Consider the following 21432-nt stretch of genomic DNA (forward strand, 5'->3'; position numbering starts at 1 on the left):
AGCAATCTGCCAAAGCAGAACGTAAAATATATATGGTCACATCACCCTGAGGACACATTAGTTATAAGAGCAAAAAGAAACCTCTATATCCCTGCGACAGCCTAAGTAAATAATTCAAATAATGCCCCAAGAAAAGACTGCAGAGGCAAAAACCATTGCTCATGAAATTAAATCAGAGCTTATCTAAATATGATTATAGACCTGAGACCTGAAACAATTACTAAGAACTAGGGAATTGCCTTAGGAAGAAAGACAGTCCTAAGGAAGCACACTTACCCTTGTCCTCAGAATAAAGTTCATATTACTTTGGCCAAGCATTTTCAGTAAACTTTTACTTATTAATACACTAAATAATGAACTTCCACATATATTCGTTCATTTAACTCTTCCAACACCTTAGAGGTTCTAGCTCCTATTTTACAAAAGAGGAGTCTGAAGCTCCAAGAAGTAAAGAGACCAGGATAAGAAGCCAACCTCTGACTCCAAGTACAATGTACTCTCTATCTCACCCCTACTATAATCTAGCTCTTTCACTTGCACAGGGCCTTCACACATGCATTACCTAGTCTTATTCTCACAACAACCTTGTGAGGTAGACATTCAAGATTCCTCATTAACTGACCCCTACCTTTACAGTTTGAAATGAATGCTTTTGGCTGCCTACCCAGCATTCATTCTCTTCTTCCCTCTTCCTAATAGAGCCCTAATTTTTATCCAGTATTCATCTCTCAGCAGCTTATATTACTAAGGCATTTCTCAAATTTTAGCATGCTGTCAGAGTCATAATTACCTGGAGTGCTTGTAAAAAAAATAGATTCCTGGGCCCCACGCCCAGAGTTTTTGATTCAGTGGGTCTCATACATGCCCTGAGAATCTGCATTTTATTTTTATTTTTTAATTTATTTTTTATTTTTTTAGAATCTGCATTTTCAACAAGTTCCCTTGTGGCCACACTTTGGAAACCACTGTTCTAACTAAGATAATGCTGACCCCAAACCTAGCTCCAGAGGTAAGTCTTGATTCCACATTCAAACCATAATATTTAAACCATTCTCCCTGAAAGTCATTAGTTCAAGAACTCAGGCTTAACCAATTAACTTCTGGTATGTCTCTGAAAACTCTCGTAGTTAAGGGATGGATAAATGGCCTAAGTTGATCCAAATGAACTAAAGACTTTTTTTTCCCATTTTGAGAGATGAAGTCAGTGTCCATCTCTCTTTCTCTGCCTCTTTCCCTCCTTCCCTCCCCCTTCCTGTCTCCATCTATGTATCTTTCTCATCCATTGGTTAATAAAAAAACTTATCTCCTCAACTGTTCCTATCAGCCAATTTACCACCATGATGAAAGCCAGCTTGGGGAATATATATATGCACACACACGCATTTCTCAGATTCCCATCTAAGTGTGATTTAGGTTTTGCTAATCAGATGCTCTCACACTAGATACTAACTTGGAATGAAAGTAGATGAGTGGAGAGATTGGGCACAGGACATGCCTCTTGTTGGAGCAAACTGCAGAGGCAGCACAGTTCTAGATCTAGTAGTTGTGGCAACAGTTTCTTAATTCTGCAGCTTCAGGACTATGGCAAAGAGATTTTGTTCCTGGAAGCTCAGCCTGGGTCCTTTTCTTCTGCTCTCCCAAAGGCTCTTTAATCTCTCTGGCACCCTCTAATAAAGCATTTTTCCTTGAACCTGCTAGAGTGGATTCTATTACTTGCCGCTGTTAATAAGAAACCTGACCAATAAACTGCCCTACATTAAAGATAATATTTATTATTTACTATCACGTTCTTATAACAGCTGACCTTGTCTTTGCAGCAACTCTTTCCGCAGTCTGGAATTCAGCCCTCATCTATTTGCAAAAGCTATTCATTTCTTCCATGAAGAGATTTACATACAAAGGAGTTAATCCCAGAAAAAAGGAAGTAAAAAGATTTGACAGAGGAGACTGAGCCCTAAAGAAAGCAGCAAGACATCTGACAGAGAAGGAGCAAGGAGGAAGGAGAGGGGTATTTCATGTGTAAAGAACAACATTTACAAAGGCATTAAAGTGTCTCTTGCCACTAAGGACTGACCCTATGAATGCACAACTTCTGAGAGATGCGATTGACGCAAGCCACAGCATATACTGCTGTTTGCTCAATAAATTAGTACTGAATACAAGTGATTTTTAGAGTCAACTGTCAGGAATTACTAAACCTTAATAACCATGTTTTTAAAAAAATACGCTATGCTAGGAGCCACAAGGAAATTCCATAGTGAGATCACAGTCTCCTACCCACAAAGATTTACAATGTAGACAGAAACAAAGATAACTGAAAAGATAAAGGATACAATACAAATATTATAAAGACAAGTGCAAATTCACATTCACATAAACAACTGTAAAGATAAAGGTTTCAAGTCACTGGAGTATCTATAAGTGTTTTGCAGAGCAGAATTTCCCTAAGAGCATTAATTCACTAAATATTTACTAAGCAACTAAATGCACTAAAAATTACTCTAGCTACTGAGAATACAGGGAAGCAAGCAAACAAAATCCTTGCTTCACAAGGTTCAGATTCTAACTGAAGAAGAAATAGGAACAAAGGTTTCAAAGACAGAGCTGTAAATTAAAGGACTGGTCATTAGGTTCATTTTGGCTTCCTTATGCTGTATTAATAATGATAGTCAACACTTGCTGAACACTTGTTATGTGCCAGAATCTACTAAGTGCTTTACAATTACTGCTTCATGTAATCCTAGTAACAAACCTACGAAGCAGGTACTATTATTAGTACCATTTTAAGGATAAGAAAACTAAAACTACAGACATTAAGCAACTCTCCCCAGATCAGTCATGAAGTAGCAGAGCCACAGGATTCAAAGTTAGGTCAGCGGCAGGGGTTTAAATGCTGCATAATACGAAAAGAGGACAAAATCATATTTACATGCCATAGATCTGTTAAAATGGGAGACAAAGAGTTAATCTGGCATGAGCTTTACCATCTCTGGGTTGTTTTTTTTTTCCTTTTTCTATAAAATTAGAGATTAGATTCCCTAAACTATGATCTCTTCCAGCTGTTTCCATGGTTACAAAAACAATGTGAAAAGGTATTCAGGTGCCTAGTCCCATTGTTGTTAAGAAATAGGTACTTTGAAGGTTGACCCTATCCAGTTATTCATCAGCTGAGCCCCAGTGCTTCCACCCTTTCATTAAGGGTCACATTAGCATTATATTAATTGGTATACAGCTGTAGCACCTCCAGCACAGAGGAGACTGGAGGCCCAGAGAACAAAGGAAGAGGCAGGAAAGCAGTGATTGGCTGACCTGGATCCGTCTAGGGCATGGCATTTGGTCCCTCTACATTTCTAACTTCTCATGAATGTGGATGCCGAGGCAGTAGCCCAAAGCCTTCCTCATTTCCATCTCAATCTCCAGGAAGAATTACAATGAGAACAAGAGCTATTGAGGCAGAGAACAGACTGTGAATATTAAAGTATATACACTAGGCAGGAGCCTGTAAAAGAAAGAGAGGTTTTTCTTTTGGACCTAACAAAGTGTAACAGTCAAACCCTATTCACTCACCTGCCATATACACTCTGTACCAAATAGTACCTTTTCAAGGAGTTTTTCCAAACCCTTCAATTATTATTTACTTCTTCCTATCCCTATGCATTTATTAGGTATCTGCTAAGTACCAAACTCTGAGCTAGGCACCATAGGAATATAATGAATAAAGCACAATCACCAACTTTGGTGAACGAAATCTAATGGAGAAACTAGTACATACAGTGGGATTCTTATTACCTGAGTTTAATATCAAAAAAGGCTATTTAAAAAAGAAAATTTTTAAATGCCATTTAAGTTAACTGATGAGAGACCAAAATTTCCTAGTAAATTTTTTTTTAAAAAATCGATCAGGCCTTCAATTTATCAAGATAAACGTAAAATAAATTTTGCTAATTCTTAATATTTAACAAAAATTTAAGTTGTAATTGCCTATAAGCCAAAGAACATCTGTCACTTCACATTTGGCTTTCAAAACACATTGATAAGAGGATCAATTTTGTAAAAATATTCAAGAGCTTCACCAATCTTTCCCAAGAGTCTCTCTTAATCCTGTTACTCAAATCATCGTCCTCTGAATCTCCTATTGTGTCATTACTCGTGTTAATTTCTCCTTCAATTTTAAACTAACTCTACCATTTAATCCTCATTCATCAATGATTTTTTGTGTGTATGATTCAAGCGACTCTCCAATATTGCATTATTTCAAATTCATAAAAGTATTTGTTTCGTGGAATTGTCATTTTTTTGCTCAGTTTTCATTTTAGAATCTATTTGCGTTGTATTGTTAGATTATCCTACCATTAGAAAACACTTACTGAGAAAGAGAGTGAAGAGGACAGAGTCCAGTGGTGAGCAGGGAGGGATGCTTGAGTGGGGATTAATTTTATAAGTGATCAGTTCCACAGATAATAAATGAACTTCTAATTACAGTGCAAAGGACGGAGAGAGTGCTATGGACATTCAAAAAAAGCTTAATAAATACCTGAGTGAGTAAATAAGTAAATTATTTTATTCAATCATTCAACAAGGATTTATTGACAGTCTACTACAGGCCACACACTGTTCTAGATGCTGAGTATATAGTAAGGAATGAAAAAAAGTACCACCTTGTCTTAGGCCATCCATGCTGCTATAACAGAATGCCATAGACTGGGTGGCTTACAAAAAACAGAAATTTGCTTCTCACAGTTCTGGAGGCTGGGAGGTTCAAGATCAAAGCACAAGAAGATTCAGTGTCTGGTGACAACTCTCTTCCTGGTTCATATATGCTGTCTTCTCACTATGTCCTTGCATAGCAGAAGGGGCAAAGGAACTCTCTGGGGTCTCTTTTATGAGAACACTAATCTCATTCATGAGGGTTCCATCATCATGACCTAATCACCTCCTAGAGGCCCTACATCCCCAGTCATCACATTGGGCACTGAGATTTAACATACAAACTTTGGAAAGACATAAACATTCAGTGTGTAGCACGCCCTCAAGGAATTTGTAATCATGAGTGGATAGATAAGGACTGGAAGTCTATATGGAAGACATGGCATCCAAGTTGGATCTTAAAGAATGAAGAGTTTTAATAGAAGAGAGGGAAAAGGAACTGTAGGCTGAAGGAAGAAAATGATAAGACATATAAAAGTGAATGGAACTGAAAGTCTTTTTAGAGAGATGAAGTAGGGTCAGGAGAAATAAGGCTGAAGAAGTAAATGAGGTCAAATTATAAAGTTCCCTGAAAAACAACTTAGTTTACATATTATCTTATAAGCAGTAGGGACACAGTGATTGCTTTTGGGTAAGACAGTAACAGCATTAGAAACATTATTCCAGGCAGAATAATGAATGAATAAGAGCGCAGGAAGACTGGTGGCCAGGACACTAGTAATTAGGCAGTTAAAAGCCCAGAGAAAAGATGATTATGGTCTAAACCAAGCAGAGGAGACAGAAAAATAAAAACAAATTTGAAATAACTTCAGAGATAAAATTGCCAAGGCTTAGTAATCCTTGATAGCGTAAGTCCATTCATTCAGCAAATATTTACAACACTTACTTTGTTCCATACACTGTACTACATGATGAAGCACAGTGGTGACAAAAGAGATATGATCTCTGATTCTATAGAGCTGGAAGTCTAGACATATAACAAACAGTCAGGTAAGTACAGAATTACATATCATTATAAACTCTATTATGGAAAATAACGAAGTCCTGTGAGAGGATAATTGGGTAGGGGGATATCTTCTTTAGATTAGACAGGTTCTAGACCACATTTGTTTTTTAAAAGAAGAAAAAGAGGAGAGAGAGAAACCAGACTTGTGAAAAAAACAGAACTGGGGAATAACATACCAAGGGAAAACAGGTGTGAAGACTGTAAGGCATGAAAGATTTTCTCAAACTTTGTAGAACAAGATTTAAAAATGCCCATCACTCTGAAGCATAGCCAGTGCAGTGGGCAGTGGCACAAGATGAAGTTAGAGAAACAAAAACAAGGATCAGGTCTCTTAGAACGTTATAAATCACATTTAAGATTTTATATTTTCTCCTAAATAAAACAAAAAGCCTTTACAGGTTTTAAGCAAAGAGCTAAGTTAAAGATTACTGTGGTGGTCTAAGGTAGAGATAGTGGTAGCATGGATTAGAGAGGTAACAACAGACATGGAGAGAGGTAGATGGATTCAAGGAATACATAGGAAATAAAATTGATAAGATTGGGGGTGGAGTACATATGAAGCATAGAAGAACAGGAGGTGTCAGGGGTGAATCTTAATTTTGTGATTTGAGCAACTGCAGAAACAAAGATGCCACTAGGACAAGGATAACTGAGGGAAGACCAAGTTTCTGGGGAAAAATATCAAGAATGCAGTTTTAGAGCATATTAAGTAGGAAATGTAAAATTTCAAAGTGGAAATATCAAGTGGGGTAAGTGGATATATGGTCTAGAGTTAAAGAGAGAGGTTTAGGGTAGAGATATCTGGAAAAATATGGGAGTTGCCAGCATTTATATGGTATTCAAAGGCAGGACAATGAATGAGACCAAGTATAATGAGAGTCTGGTATAAGAAGAGAGGATCTAACCCTTGAGGAATTCCAACATTAAAAATAAAATAAATAAAATCAAGATAGAAAAAGACAACAAAATAAACTAAGGAATGATCAGAGACAAGAGGCAAATGAAGAAAGTGATATCACAGAAGGCAAAAGAATATTTTAGAGAGACAATAACCAAAAAAGGCAAATAGAGAGCTCCATTAAGATGAAAAGGAAAAGGAAATCCTATGGCTGCTAATATCACAAAAAGAAATACACCCAGGCATTAAGAGCCCCTTGATGAAAGAACACATTGATACCTAGAAAGTGGTCATGGAAAACAATCAAAAGAAAAACCTGAATCTGAATTAGCCTCTAGATACTACATACATGTAATATACAGGACCGGGACTGAGGAACCTGTTAAACTATAAAAGGAAGATGCAATATCCAAACAGTGGGAAACTCTACAGAAAAAACAATGCGGTTTCTTCAACAAATAAACTGAAAGGGGGGGAGAAAGAGATTGAGATGGACTTTAGAGTAAAAGAAACAGAAAAGACCTATCAAACAATCTCTCTGTGTAGCCCTTATCTGGATTTTGCTTCAAACTGTTAGACAAGAAAAAAAGGTGCAACATTTGAATCACAACTGAATATTTTTATGACATTAAGAGATTACTGAGTATCTGTACCTCTATGGTTTTTGTTTTTAAGTAGATTTGGCACCATGGAGGTCATTATAGGCCTTAGTGAGAGCGGTTGTGATGAGGTGGTGAAGGTAGAAGTAGACTGGAATAGGCTTTCAGGTAAATAGGTAAAAAAAAAAAACTGGAAGCAAAAATTGTAAACAGCTATTAAGGACTAGCTTTGAAGGAGGGCAAAGATAGGTTTTAGCTGGAGGCTGATATGGGATCTCCGGAGGGCTTTTGTTTTAAGGAAAGGGAAAATTAATTTTATTTAAATAGAACATTTGTTTTTGTTGTTGTTGTTGTTTTTAATAGAACATTTGAATGCTGCTTGTGATAACTCAGTAGAAAGTAAAATGGAAAGATGCAGTGAAGTAAGGTTTCTAAGATGGGACCATGGGAAGGAAACTAAAAGCATGTGAAGGAGCAGGATAGATGGGCAAAGGCAAAAATTCATGCAAATCCAAGTAGATTCTTAGATTCAGTAGCAGAAATATGAACCTTCTATTTTATCTGTGTTATGGAAAGCAAAGTAGGTAGGGGATGGTTTCCCCTGAGAAAAACTCAGGGGAAAACATGACAGGTGCAGATTGAAGGGAGAATTGAACATATAACCTGAATAAAAGCAGTTATTTCCAGAGCCAAAAAACAAAGGGGGTTAAAGACCACAGGTTTTTGGAAACAGGAAATGAGTCAATTGAATTGATTAACTCCTGAGGAAATCATTAAAAGAAAGACTGGTGGTATTTTCAGTTTGCAAATATTAAATCCTGTCAAGAGCCCATTTGGTCTTTATAACCCTTGACCCAGTAATCCTACCTATGGGAATTCATTCTTAAAAAAAAAACAAAAACAAAACACGGGCAGACCAGGTGGCTTAGCGGTTTAGCGCCACCTTCAGCCCAGGGTGTGATCCTGGAGACCCAGGATGAGTCCCACATCGGGCTCCCTGCATGGTGCCTGCTTCTCCCTCTGCCTGTGCCTCTCTCTCTGTGTCTCTCATGAATGAATGAATGAATGAATGAATGAATGAATGAATGAATGAATAAATCTTTTTTAAAAACTATCTTTTAAAGGAGAAAGCTAAATGCAGTATTATAGATAAAATTACAGTGTGATTTATAACAGGAAAAGAAAAGCTAAATGATTGGGATGGTTAGTTTTATGTATCAACTTGCTAGGCTATACTACCCAGTTACCTGATTAAATCTAGGTACTAATCTAAATTCCCTGAAAGTATTTGTAGATGTAGTAAATATCTACAAGTCAGTTGACATTAAATGAAGGAGATTATTATTATTATTATTTTAGATTTTATTTATTCATTCATGAGAGACAGAGAGAGAGAGGGAGGGAGGGAGAGAAAGAGAAACAGGCTGAGGGAGAAGCTGGCTCCATGCAGGGAGCCTGATGTGGGACTCAATCCCCCGTCTCCAGGATCACACCCTGGGCTGAAGGCAGACTTTTCTTCCTAATCTAATGGTAGGCTTCATCCAATCACAGTTGAATGGCCTCAAGAGCAAATCTGAGGCTTCCCCACAAAAAAAGAATTCTACTGGTTCTGTTTCTCTTACAGAACACTGACTGTTCAATGCTTAAGGCAAATTATGGAAGATCATCTAAAATCTTACAAGTACTAAGAAATAACATAGGGAAATGTTTATAGGTCAAGAAAAAAGGGCAAACAACAAATTTAGGCTACATTGTGATTACAACTATGTAAACATGTATGTTTATATGTAAGGAAAAAAAGAAACAAAAGTGTTTATTCGTTAGAGAATGGAATCCTGAGTGAATTTTTAATTTATGAATTTAAATGTTATGAAATAGTTTGTGAAATAGGGCTATTATTTTCAATGGAAGAGAGTAGCATTATTGTTAAGCCTTATCAAAATTATGTAGCACTTAAAAAAAACTAATAATCTAAAAGGAAACTGCCAATTTTGAAATGTTGCCTTGGATATTACTATAAAGAATGGACTCGGGATCCCTGGGTGGCTCAGCAGTTTGGCGCCTGCCTTTGGCCCAAGACGTGACCCTAGAGTCCCGGGATCGAGTCCCACGTCGGGCTCCCTGTATGGAGCCTGCTTCTCCCTCTGCCTGTGTCTGCCAGTGTCTCTGCCTCTCTCTGTCTCTCTCTCATGAATAAATAAATAAAATCTTTAAAAAAATAAAAAAAAAAAAGAATGGACTCTCTGGAAGGCAAGTATGCCTCAAGGGCCTCAATTCAATGCCATTTTTCAGTAACATAGAATTCTTCAATTCAAGTGGTATGAAGAAAGAACCAGAATGGCAAAGCAGCCAATGCTCAACTTGATCAGCTTAAAAATTTCCCACACCCTTAGCTAGCTATTAGCATCAGGGCATGCATTCAACTTTGACTTAGATCAGAGATATTCATACTGGGTAGCTAAATATTTAGCACACCAAGGTTTCTTTTCTCCTGTATTCTCCCAACACCACGCACTGAAAGGATTCTTGTATGTTTATTGAACTTGAGAAAAAACAAATGCTCTCAGTAAAGAAGTCATATGGACCTTAGTTTGATTTCAAACAAAACGTATTTATTGAGTGGCTACTCTATTTTAGGAACTATGAATACAATGGTGAGCAGAAAAAGATAATTTTTATTTTAAGGAAAAGAGTACTATATTAAAACTCACTCTTTAGGGTGCCATGCGTTAAAGAGAAATAATTCTGTGCAGCTTAGGGTCTGGTACAGCAGATAGATATTATTCAAATAATGCCATAGTGTAATGGGTAAGAGTATGGTTCTTTATAATTTATATAAATGCTGGTGTTTAAGAGTGAAGTGCATTGGTGTCTGCAATTTATTTGGAATGGCTTCAAAATAAAATGGATTGATGAATGGTTTAAGGGATGGACAGATATTCAAATACAGCAAAATATTACAGAATCTAAATAATGAATATATGGGTACTCACTGCACATACTCCCCTAATAGTATAATTTTTAAACACACAAAAAAGTTGAAAGTGTATTGTGAAATAGTTTCAAGAGGAGTCAACCTACAGGGAAGGATATTTTTTGGTAATGAAAATTTCATCTTTGACCAAGAGATCTACTTAGATATTATAGACACCAAGAAGTAGCCTCAAAACCACTTAATCAATTTATCCATCAATATTTATTTGCTTGTTTGTTCTAGCTGACAGTGATAGAGTACATTCTACACTCAAGATACTATGCAAAAAAAAAGATACTATGCTAAAAGTGGTGGCACTATATGGGTGGGTAGTGGCTCTCGGGCACTAATTGTCTTTGTCTATAAAATCTGATTTAATAATCCTTTCTCAGTCTCTCAGAATTAAACAGGATATTGCATAGGGCAGCATTTTGAAAGGTCTCTTCCTACCACACCAACTTTATCAAGTACCATTCACTCTTGTTCCATGTGCACCAGCCATAATGGCTTTTTTTTTAGTTCCTACGTTGAGCTAAACCAGAGTCCCGCGTCGGGCTCCCTGCATGGAGCCTGCTTCTCCCTCTGCCTGTGTCTCTGCCTCTCTCTCTCTTTCTCTCTCTCTGTGACTATCATAAATAAATAAAAATTAAAAAAAAATAAAAATAAATAAAAGCTAAAAAAAAAAAGCAGGTGAAATTAATTTGAAAATCTATCTTAACCCAATTTATCCAAAATGTTTCAATATATAGTAAACATAAAAAATTAGCTATATTATTTTTTTCAGCACTAAACCTTCAAAATCTAATATACATTTTATACTTTATAGCACATCTGTATTTGAACCAGACACATTTCAAGTGTTCAGTACCCATACCATCTAGTGGTTACAATCTTGAGCAACATAGCTCTATACTTTTACCTACTTTCAGGGTCTTTGTGCATTTTAAAATGTTCTCTCTGCCTGACATGCTCTACACCCTATTCTCTGAATGGTTAATTTCTATTTATCTTACATATCTTAGTTTAAAAGCATCATCCCCTCAATGAGGCCTTCTCCTTCATCACTCCAAAATTCTCTACATTAGTCCTTTATTTCTTTTGCAGGACTTATCAAAACCTGCAACTATTTATTTGTACATTTAATGCTTTTCTCTGTATTCCCCTCTGGAATGTAAGTTTTATTAAGAGCAAGGAAAAGGATCATTTCTGTATTGTTTAGGATTGTACCCTGAGTACTGATCACAATGTTTGGCACACAGGAAGCAACCAATAAATATTTGTAGACTAATTAAGGAATTGATAAATAGATCCACTGCAGAGACGTAATGAGCTTGTATGCAATTGAAAGTATGTGTATTTTGCCATTTCTACGTAGTCTGGGACATTTACAAAACAGTCAACTTCAGACAATTCTCTGGCAAGCAGCAATAGTTATAAACATGATATTGGGGGTGCCCGAGTGGCTCCATCCATTAAGTACCCAACTCTTGACTTTGGCTCAGGTAATGATCTCAGGGTCATGAGACTGATCCCCAAGTGGGGCTCAGTGCTGAGCATGGAGCCTGATTAAGATTCTTTCTCCCTCTCCCATCTCCACCCCATTCCCCCTACCCTGCTTACTCACACAAGTGCATGTTCTCTCTTTTTTTAAAAAAAAAGAAACAACATGATTTTTAGAAAGAAAACAAGCAGTAAATATCTTTTACATTCCCCAAGAAACCAGGAATTTTTTAGAAGTCAGGGGAAAATGAAGGAAGTGCCACTGGTCAAAGCAACACCCAAATGAGGGGCCAACACTAGATTTGGAGATAGATGATATGGATTAAAGACTGCAATTTCCAAACTTGTGGAATAGTCAGTTATAATGAGGCTGATGATGTTGATTTGTTCCTGATCTCATTTATCCTCAATAAACAATGACATTGGGAGAAGCAGGTGGCTGAGAAACAGGGAGATCACCAACCCAAACTCATTTTTTAAAAACATTAAAAGAGGGGCATCTGGATGGCTCAGTGGTTGAGCATCTGCCTTTGGCTCAGGTCATGATCCCAGGGTCCTGGGACCAAGTCCTGCACCAGGCACCCCACAGGGAGATGGCTTCTTCCTCTGCCTATGTCTCTACCTCTCTCTGTGTGTCTCTCATGAATAAATAAGTAAAGTTTTTAAATAATACTATTGATTACATTTCCACAATGAAACTGCTAGGTTTATTGGCTTGGGTTTTTTTTTTTTTCTTTTTTCTTTTATTCTTCTGTATTCTCAAAAGTCTAAAGAATCTGACTTCAAATCATAGCTGTGCTGCTATACATAGCCTCAGGCAATTCAATTAACCTGTTTCCTACTCTTTAATATGGAAATAAAATAATACCTGTCCTAGCTAATCCACAGAGTTGTTGAAAGAATAAAGTGAGATAATATTAGTGAAAATACTTTGTACACTAGAGGCCCTTTACCACCTAGGCCTGGTCTTCCTGTCTTACCGGTAATTCCCCACCTTGTAACGTATCCTGTAAGTGTACTAAAATACTCAGGGTTCCCCAAGCATGTTGTCAAGCTTTCTAGTTCTCATACTGCTCTTTCAGGAAGGTTCTTCCTCTCTGCTCTCCTCCCATCCCTCCCCAACTGTGTTTGGTTAACCCCTGTTCATCTCTCAGAACACAACTTAGCTGTCACATTAAGAAGGCTTGCCAGGCCATCCCCATTGCAGGTGGAGTAGATGCCTTTCTTCTGTCTTTACATAGCATAAGCCTGTATCATTTTGGTCTCATAACTGTCTATGGACATGTCTGTTTCTCAACTATTAGCTTAAGGGTAAAGATCAGATATGATTCATCTATTTCTTCAGAGCCCCTGACAATGCCTGATGCTTAATATGTGTTTAGCAAATGAAACTTAAATGACAATTAAAACATTAGTTTTCGGGATCCCTGGGTGGTGCAGCGGTTTGGCACCTGCCTTTGGACCAGGGTGCGATCCTGGAGACCGGGATCGAATCCCATGTTGGGCTCCCGGTGCATGAAGCCTGCTTCTCCCTCTGTCTGTGTCTCTGCCTCTCTCTCTCTCTCTCTCTCTCTCTCTGTGTGTGTGTGTGTGTGTGTGTGTGTGTGTGTGACTATCATAAATAAATAAAAATTAAAAAAAAAACATTAGTTTTCATATGGTAGGTACCTAAGACTTTTATGCAAAATACTACAATATAAAGCAATACTTCTCAATCTTGGCTGCATATCAGAATTCTATAAATCTTCTAAAATAAAGATTTCAAGAGATTTTGAATAAGTAGACTTTAGAACCCAGGCAACAGTAATTTTTTTTTTTTTTACATCTTCACAAGTAGTTCAAGTGTATAACCAAAATTCAAAAACACTGCTTTAAATAATTGAGGTCATTAAATTACAACAATTCTACCTAACATTTACATAGCTTAACATACAAAACAATTCATTTCTACACATATTACTTTTTTAATCCAGTATAGTTAACATACAGTGTTATATTAGTTTCAGTTATACAATATTCATTTTCAATGTATTATTAATTGAATCTTCACAACTCTGAGTTAGGTATTATTTCTATTTTCCAAACTAAGAAATAGATAATTAAGTAAGTGTTCAAATAGGTCTTTGCCTAACTTCAAGTTTAATGCTCTCCCTTCTACATCTATCTCCTTCCTTAGAAAGTGACAGACGATATTGTAGCAACATACAAAGAATAAGGGAACAATGGTTCAAATGAGAAAGACATGAATTCCAGCTTTGTGGAAATCAAGGAGAGAATAAAGAAAGTTGGGCCTTAAAGATACAGGTAGGCAGATGAGAATGGAAGTCACACATATTCTATCACTGTTATTTATCACTCCCGAAAGATTCAAAAAGGCAGATCTTGTAAAGGAGGAAAGTGTTCTTGCCAGCCTTACTTGGTACTTACACAGCCTGCAAGGGACAGTGGAAAGGGCTGGAAGTAGAAAAGTGAAGAAAGTCCCTTAAACAGGAATGAACTTCCCAATTCTGCATGCAGATTACTTCACCCTGACTCCATGAATAAGAGCCAAGACTAACAGACTTGTTGTAACTAAGACTTAGATCAACTTTAGAGAAATAATATCAAAGTCATATTAATGAGGAATCAATGAACTTCTGGTTCTTTCTAGACTTATCACACTATTCTTAGGGGATAATCTGGAATATCCTAGCACATAGATCATTTCCCCTGAATCAAAGACTAGGATAGAATGGTGGAGAAAATTACTTAAGAAAGATAAAGCTTAACACAAAACATATGACATGATGTTCATAAATGTATGATAGCAAAGGGAAATGAATATTCAGGCAGTAATGACACAGAACACTGGATAAAGTCTGATCTCTCAGCTTCGGTAGTAAAGTGTCATCTTGTGAGTCTGCAATTTCATGACCATCTGACATAGTTAGCAATTTATTTTTTTTTTAGTTCAAACTCTGGACTTCAGTCAGGATTTTCTTAGGGGGAAAAGGCTAAAGGGATTAGGAAGCAATCTAAAAACATTTTTCATGCTCCAAAGTTTAGTTTGATAGCTTAAAAGGCAATATGATATAGTGGCAAAAGTGAAGTACTGCACTGAGATCCAAAAACTGTAGTCTTAAACCAATATTTAGTCATTGCTAAATTGCAATCATTGCTTAATGATGTGCCTTTGAGCAAACCAAGACTTCTATAATCCAGTCTCCTAACTCGTAAAATGGAAATACCTATCTCACAAGGCTGTTGTGAAGATTATACAAAAAACACCAGGGAAAGATGTTATTCTTTCCCTGTATGAATGATAAATGTAAATGCATGTAAATCTGTCTTCACTAATCTTTCTGTGCACAAAAAAAGAGAGCAGGCTAAACGAGGAAAAAAAAAGTATTTTAACTCTCAAAGCAATATATTTGCAAAATATTCCTAGATTCTCTATACAGAAAAATTAAAGCAGCCTGGGTAATGAACATAATACATAATTGATGGTATCAGGTGAATATGAACTGGAATGGAGGTCTACACACTTACTTTCAGCAAAACCTTAATTAAGATTCCCTTTGCCAATCTGAGCCTCAGCCTCCTTTTCCATTAAACAGAAATACTAGCAATCATCTTACACACTTATTGTGAAGATTGGAGAAAACTCACAAAATGGTACATAACAAGTGTTCAATAAAGTTTATAACTGCTAACAAATTACACTCTCCAGAGGTTCCTTTATATTCAATATTTTATTTAGTTGCTTTATAACCTTATAAGCTAGTCATAGCAATTGTTACTATCTCCATTTTACAGTTGGACAAAATGCACAGAGCTAAAATTATTTCCATAAGATCATATAATAATGAGAGACTAAGGTTCCCTGACCACTCCTCCCACCCCAAATTACATTAGTCCTTAGGAATTAAAATGATACCTATGAAATAGTATGTGCTTTTGAAAATCTTAAGCTTCCTCTTTCCAAAAAAAAAAAGGTATTTTTCCCTACTCTCTGGTTATGATTTAGAAAGACAAAAAGGGGAAAGAAAAGTTCATTAAAACCAGCAACAATGGAATTGAAAATTGTCTCAAATTAGCAACTATTGATCCCACCTTGATTTTTTTCATTTTCCCCAACAAAGCCACTGATCTCTTAATTAAAATGTTTCTAACAGTCTGCTTATCAAAATGATACTTATTTGATGAATTATTTCTAAACTGACAAAAAAATTTAGAAAGACAAATTTCTCCTGTCTTCATGAGTATACATCACTTTTTTACCCCTCTATTTTATCCCTTCATTTCGGCATTTATCATACCATGTTGTAATATCTTCAACACCTTGAGGACTTGAACTGCATCCTACATATACTTGAACATTCTGTCCCAGCATGGGGCCTTGTACATGGTAGATAAAAACTCAGTAAATGTTGATAAATAAATGAACAAATGAAGCCAATCTCTCGAAGGGAAGTTAGGAACAGAGAAAACTGGATATGGTATCTTAGGGCTAATAGGAAAGTGAAAGAAACAAAATATTTTAAGAGCTTCATAAGGAAAAAAAAAAAGAACTTCATAAGGAAGAGAAACCTTTGTGTGGAGTCAAACAGGCCCTTGTACAGCTTTAAGTATCACTAGAGAAAGACAAAAACCACAGAAGGCCCGGAAGAGACAGTTTCAAGTCAAAAGACTCAAAAATTAGGGTGCTCATGTAGATTTGCAAAACCGGTTGTAAATTCCCAAGAAACAATCCCAGCCCGAGATATTTCAACAGCCGTTTTCAGGTCTTGGCTTAAAGAACTATAGCTGGAAAAAAAAAAAAAAAAGAAAAAAAAGAAAGGAACTATAGCTGAAAAATACTATAGGCTTTGGTGGAGAAGGACAGATGTAAAATGAAAGAAAAGCGCTAAATCCCCAAAAACGTTAGAATCCACTTGGATTTGCATATTGGAGTGTGGTTCCTCTTCATTCTGAGAACTATTCTTGAAAAAAACCCCAGTGTAACAGCTGGCTGTAAACAGGACTAAATCCTCTTATATTTTTTATTCAACAAATATTTGAGAGCCTGCTATATGCAATCACTACTCTAGGCACTGGGAATAAAGTAGCAAACAAAACAGAAGGCTCTCAAGAAGCTTCCAATCTAGTGGCAAAAGATATGTGACAGACAGATGAAATGGAGCATCAAGCAGTAAGTGCTAAGGAAGAAAAATAAGGGAGTGGGAGAGAGAGTACAAAAGGAAAGAGTGGGAGGGAGCTGGCAAGGAGCTGGTCTTATCAAAAACAGATCATCTAACGCAGTGGTTTTCAAACTTTAACAAGTGTCAGAATCACCTGGAGGCTTGTTATAAAGCACAGGTTTGGAGGCCCCAACCCCAGAGTTTTTCATGTGTAGGTCCGGGATGGAAACAGTAATTTGCAATTCTACCAAATTCCCAGATTACTTTGATGCTGTTAGTATAGGGACCACACTTGGAGCTAATTGTTCTAACCCAAAAGATCAGGAAGCCTCTATCCCAGGGGTCTTGATTTGCTTCTTTATGTATTCATTCATTCATTTCAAAAACATATTCAGTGCCAGGAACTCTGTTAGTCACTAAAATTAAACAGATCCTGCCTGGCCTCAAGAAATTCACACATTAATAGGGGAAAAAAAACCTCAGATAATTATAATAGAGTACTATAGAGAACTTTGAGACTGGTACATATTATGAGCCAGAAGATAAAAAGCAACCAATTCTATCAAAGTAACAGGAGGACTAACTAAGGAACTGCTTCCCAGAGGTCCAACAAGCACATTTCCAGGAAGGTAGTAGGTGGAAGGCCAGGATTTCCACTGGAAAGAATAGCACCAGGCAAAAGGAGAGATGAGAAAGTATGGCAGAGGAGTTATATAGAAAGTGAGGCTGCAAAGGTAAGCAGTAGTTGATCTGAGAGCTTCTTATTTATGTTAAAGAGCTTAAAATTTTATCTTTAGAGGCACCTGGGTGACTCAGTGATTGCGCATCTGCCTTTGGCTCAGGTCGTGATTCTGGGGGTCTGAGAAGGATGGAGTCCTCCATTGGGCTCACCGCAGGTAGCGTGCTTCTCCCTCTGCCTATGTGTCTCTCTGTCTCTCATGAATAAATAAATAAAATCTTTTAAAAAATTTATCTTTAGGCAATGACTAGTTGGGAGGTAGGGAGAAATGATGTGATGGGATATAATTTTATAAAGATCTCTCTGAATACACAGGGCCCTTCTTTCACAAATCGCTTTCTCCTAGCCTCCTAAGGTGTGCTTAGTAAATGCATATTTAGTTGAACTGAATACGCTTTCCATCTAGTGCTATCTTATGGATGAGAGGCAGGTCACCACCTTCCCCACAAGACTCACTTTGGCCAGGACAAGACTTGTAAAACAGGTCCAGCAGCCTCAATTACCGCACACTACTCCTTGTACAACTGGAGTCCCCCAGAGATTAGGGCAAGCCTTCATTGTTTACATGTCTACCTCACCCACTAGACTTTGAGCTCTCTGAAAACAGATAATGTCTTAAGAGACTCTGAATCCCCCTTTACGTTCAATTCTCCATTTGGAAAGGCACGATTATGATGGCCTTTACTGTCTTGAATGTTTAAGCAGCAAACATTGCTGCAAGTATTTTGGAGGAATACTTGAGAAGTTTTTGGTATTTATGAGTGTTGGGAGAAAAGTGCTTTTTTGTTGTTGTTGTTGTTGTTAGGAGACCCAAAACATAGTAGCTTTCTAAACGCCAATAATGTTGGGTAAATGAATGACTAAGCAAATTGTAATTGTAATAACCCCATGATCTCATATAGGTAAGGATATAAATAAGCTTCAGGGTTCATGTTGCCAAAACTCTTGTGAGAAGCAGAGTTTCCAGTTGAAGTGAGGTGGATTTCACATGCATCTGATATAGGATTTCCCAAATAGGAACTAAAAATGTTACAAGTGCCATAAAAATCTTGCCAGGTCTCTGGGGGCCCCAATGAGAAGTTTTGCCTGAAAGGAGTTCAAAGGTGGATACCAGCAAAGACCAGGGGAGGGTGGGGTGATGAAGCAGGTGGTGGGATTATTCAGCGGACTCTTCAAAGATGGAGTACCTGCTTGATACCTGCGGATTTCTAGAGCTCAAAAAGTCCTGGAATTTTAAGGTTGGAAGTGAGATGCTCAAGGTCACAAAGTATGAAGGTGAAGCCACAAGGTAAGACCAATGAGGCATCTGTTGATTCCTGTTTTCTTCTGACAAAGTCACAGCAAGGCAAAATGAAAGGTCATTCTCAGGAACAAGTTTTAAAATACGGGCTAGGGGCGCCTGGGTGCCTCAGTGGTTGAGGATCCGCTTTCCGCTCAGGTCGCGTTCCTGGGGTCCCGGGATCAAGTCCCCCAATCAGGCTCCCCGCGGGGAGCCTGCTTCTCCCTCAGCCTGTGGCTCTGCCTCTCTCTGTGTGTCTCTCCTGAATAAATAAATAAAATCTTTAAAAATAAATAAGATAGGGGATCCCTGGGTGGCGCAGCGGTTTGGCGCCTGCCTTTGGCCCAGGGCACGATCCTGGAGACCCGGGATCGAATCCCACGTCGGGCTCCCGGTGCATGGAGCCTGCTTCTCCCTCTGCCTATGTCTCTGCCTCTCTCTCTCTCTGTGACTATCATAAATAAATAAAAATTAAAAAAATAAATAAATAAAATAAAAATAAATAAGATAGAATATGGGCTAGACTAATGAATTTGAATTTTTATAGGTCACCATAGTACTAAACTTCCCTTCACCTTTCATCCTTGGGAGAAAAAGTCTCAGACAGTTATCCAAGCAGTTTAACAAACAAAAAGCACTTTGCTCCCGACGCTCATAAATACCAAAAACTTCTCAAGTATTCCTCCAAAATACTCGCAGCAGTGTTTGCCGCTTAAACATTCACGACAGCAAAGCCCATCATAATCGTGCCTTTCGAAATGGAGAACTGAACGTAGAGTAACTATAAATCCCTTTTCCTCGTTGGTTTCTAACTCCGCAAGTCAGAGTATTCCCGGGGTGGGGGAGGGGCCGCGGGAGTGCAGCGGACCCAGCAGGATTTTCAAGGAGGTGAAGCCGAGAGGTGATTCCCCCGGCCTGGACGGGAGCGATTTTTTTTTCCCCCCCAGCAGGATGAGTCGGACGCCGCCTTGCGAGGCTCGCCGGTGGCCCGCCGGGGTTAGCGCCCGAGGACCGCAAAGTTCGCGAGGGAGGCGGCTCCCCGCCCCAGACCTGCCGGGCCCGGCCCCTCCCCCGCCGCGGCCCTGCCCCGGGTACCCCAGCGCCACGACCACCCCCCGCCCAGCTGCCGAGAGCCGCGGCCTCGCCGGGCAGCGCTCAGGGCGCCTTTGTTGGTCCGCCGAGAGCGGTGGCCGCGCCTCACCTTACCTGGCGCGCCCGCCGGCCGCGAGCAATGAATGGGCCGCGGCCCCCACCGCGCCGCCCCCGCCCCCCCGCCCCCGCGCCCCCGCGCCCCCGCGCCCGCGCCCCGCAGCCGGCGGCGCCAGGGGCCGCGCGGGAGCCGGCTCTCACCTTCCGCGCTCGCTCGGCTCCGCTCCTCCTCCTCCACCCCGGTGGCGGCGGTCGCGCCGGGGAGTGAGCGCGCGAGTGTGCGCGAGGGGCCGCCTCACTTTCTCCCTCCCGCCGCCGCCGCCGCCGCCGCCGCCGCCGCGCGCTCGGCGCCTCCCCCACCCTGCGCGTGCCGGGGAGTCCCCTCAGGACCGGGCGGGGGTCGGCGAGGGCGCCCGAGGCGGAGAGGCCACGCGGGGGGAGGGGCGCCGTGAGGAGCGGGGCCGTGAGGTGGGGGGCACAGAGTTCTCTGAGGGGCTCCTGAGAGCGCGGGACCCCGGGAAAGAGGGGTAAGAGTCTGAGGGGAAAGCGCCTGGGACGCAGGACCGCAGGGCCGGTGAGGGAGACCGCGAGGAGGCGGGAGGCGGCGCTGTGCGGGAAGCCGTGAGGGGGCGTCTGCCGCGCCGCAGGCACCTCGGGCTCCAGCTGCAGCCGAGGCCCGGCCGCCCGCCCCCCCCCCCCCCCCGCTCGCCCGCGGCGGCGCTATTGTACGCCGCCGGCCGGGCCCCAGCGCCTCCCCACCGGCCCCCGCCCGCCGAGCCCGGCCCGCCCCGCCTCCCGCAGGTGGGAGGGGGCGGGGAGCGCGGCCCGACCCACGTGAGGAGGCCAACCCGGGCGTGGGGGAGGGCGAGCGCCGGGTGACGTCATCGGCGCATGACGCCAGAGGCTGGGGGATCACCCGGCCCCGCGTGATGTCACTGCTCCCGCGTCTCTGCTCTCGCCCTGCGGCCTCTTCTGCTGCAGACATCTTCGCGCGCGGCCCGGAAGGTTTTGGTTTGGGGGATGATTGTTGGGGCGTCAGTGGTGTCCGTAGCCTACGGTCCAGAAAGACGGCTAACCCCGTAGCTTTGTGGTCCTCTTCAGGTTAAAAAGCACCAACCGCATCTGCTAGCTCATTGTCAAGAGCCACATTTGAAAGCCACTACATATCCTGCGACCTCAAAGCCAGACGTTGATTCTACTGCTTGTTTTTTCGTGGGGAGAGGCGCGGGGTTGGGAGACCTTGTGAGCTGATACAGTGGGTTTCCTTTCCCATTTTTCTCTTACCTCGCAGGCTACGTTCAACCCAGACCTGTCCTCTGAGCTCAGATTCTGTATTTCCTAATACCTCCTGGACAGCATCACTTGCATACCCCCCTGTATCTCAGATTCCAGATGTGCAGAACTGAGACATTACTGACGAAG

The 21432-nt window shown here is 40.2% G+C and overlaps 1 protein-coding gene across 2 annotated transcripts in view; it reads right to left on the minus strand.

Moving 5' to 3' along the window:
• PAK1 (p21 (RAC1) activated kinase 1) overlaps positions 1–20687 on the minus strand; it is a 141877-nt gene extending 121190 nt beyond the window's left edge. The window contains exon 1 of one of the 2 annotated variants that reach the window (XM_055320768.1): positions 20212–20687. The gene's annotated coding sequence lies outside the window, so the exon portion shown is untranslated. Of the gene's footprint in view, positions 1–3309; positions 3330–20211 lie in introns of those variants that run through there. The other variant, XM_055320766.1, reaches the window with a different exon arrangement.
• Positions 20688–21432: the final 745 nt, after the last annotated feature.

Source organism: Nyctereutes procyonoides, unplaced genomic scaffold, assembly GCF_905146905.1.
Source record: "Nyctereutes procyonoides isolate TBG_1078 unplaced genomic scaffold, NYPRO_anot_genome, whole genome shotgun sequence".
In the NCBI taxonomy this organism is placed as follows: domain Eukaryota; kingdom Metazoa; phylum Chordata; class Mammalia; order Carnivora; family Canidae; genus Nyctereutes; species Nyctereutes procyonoides.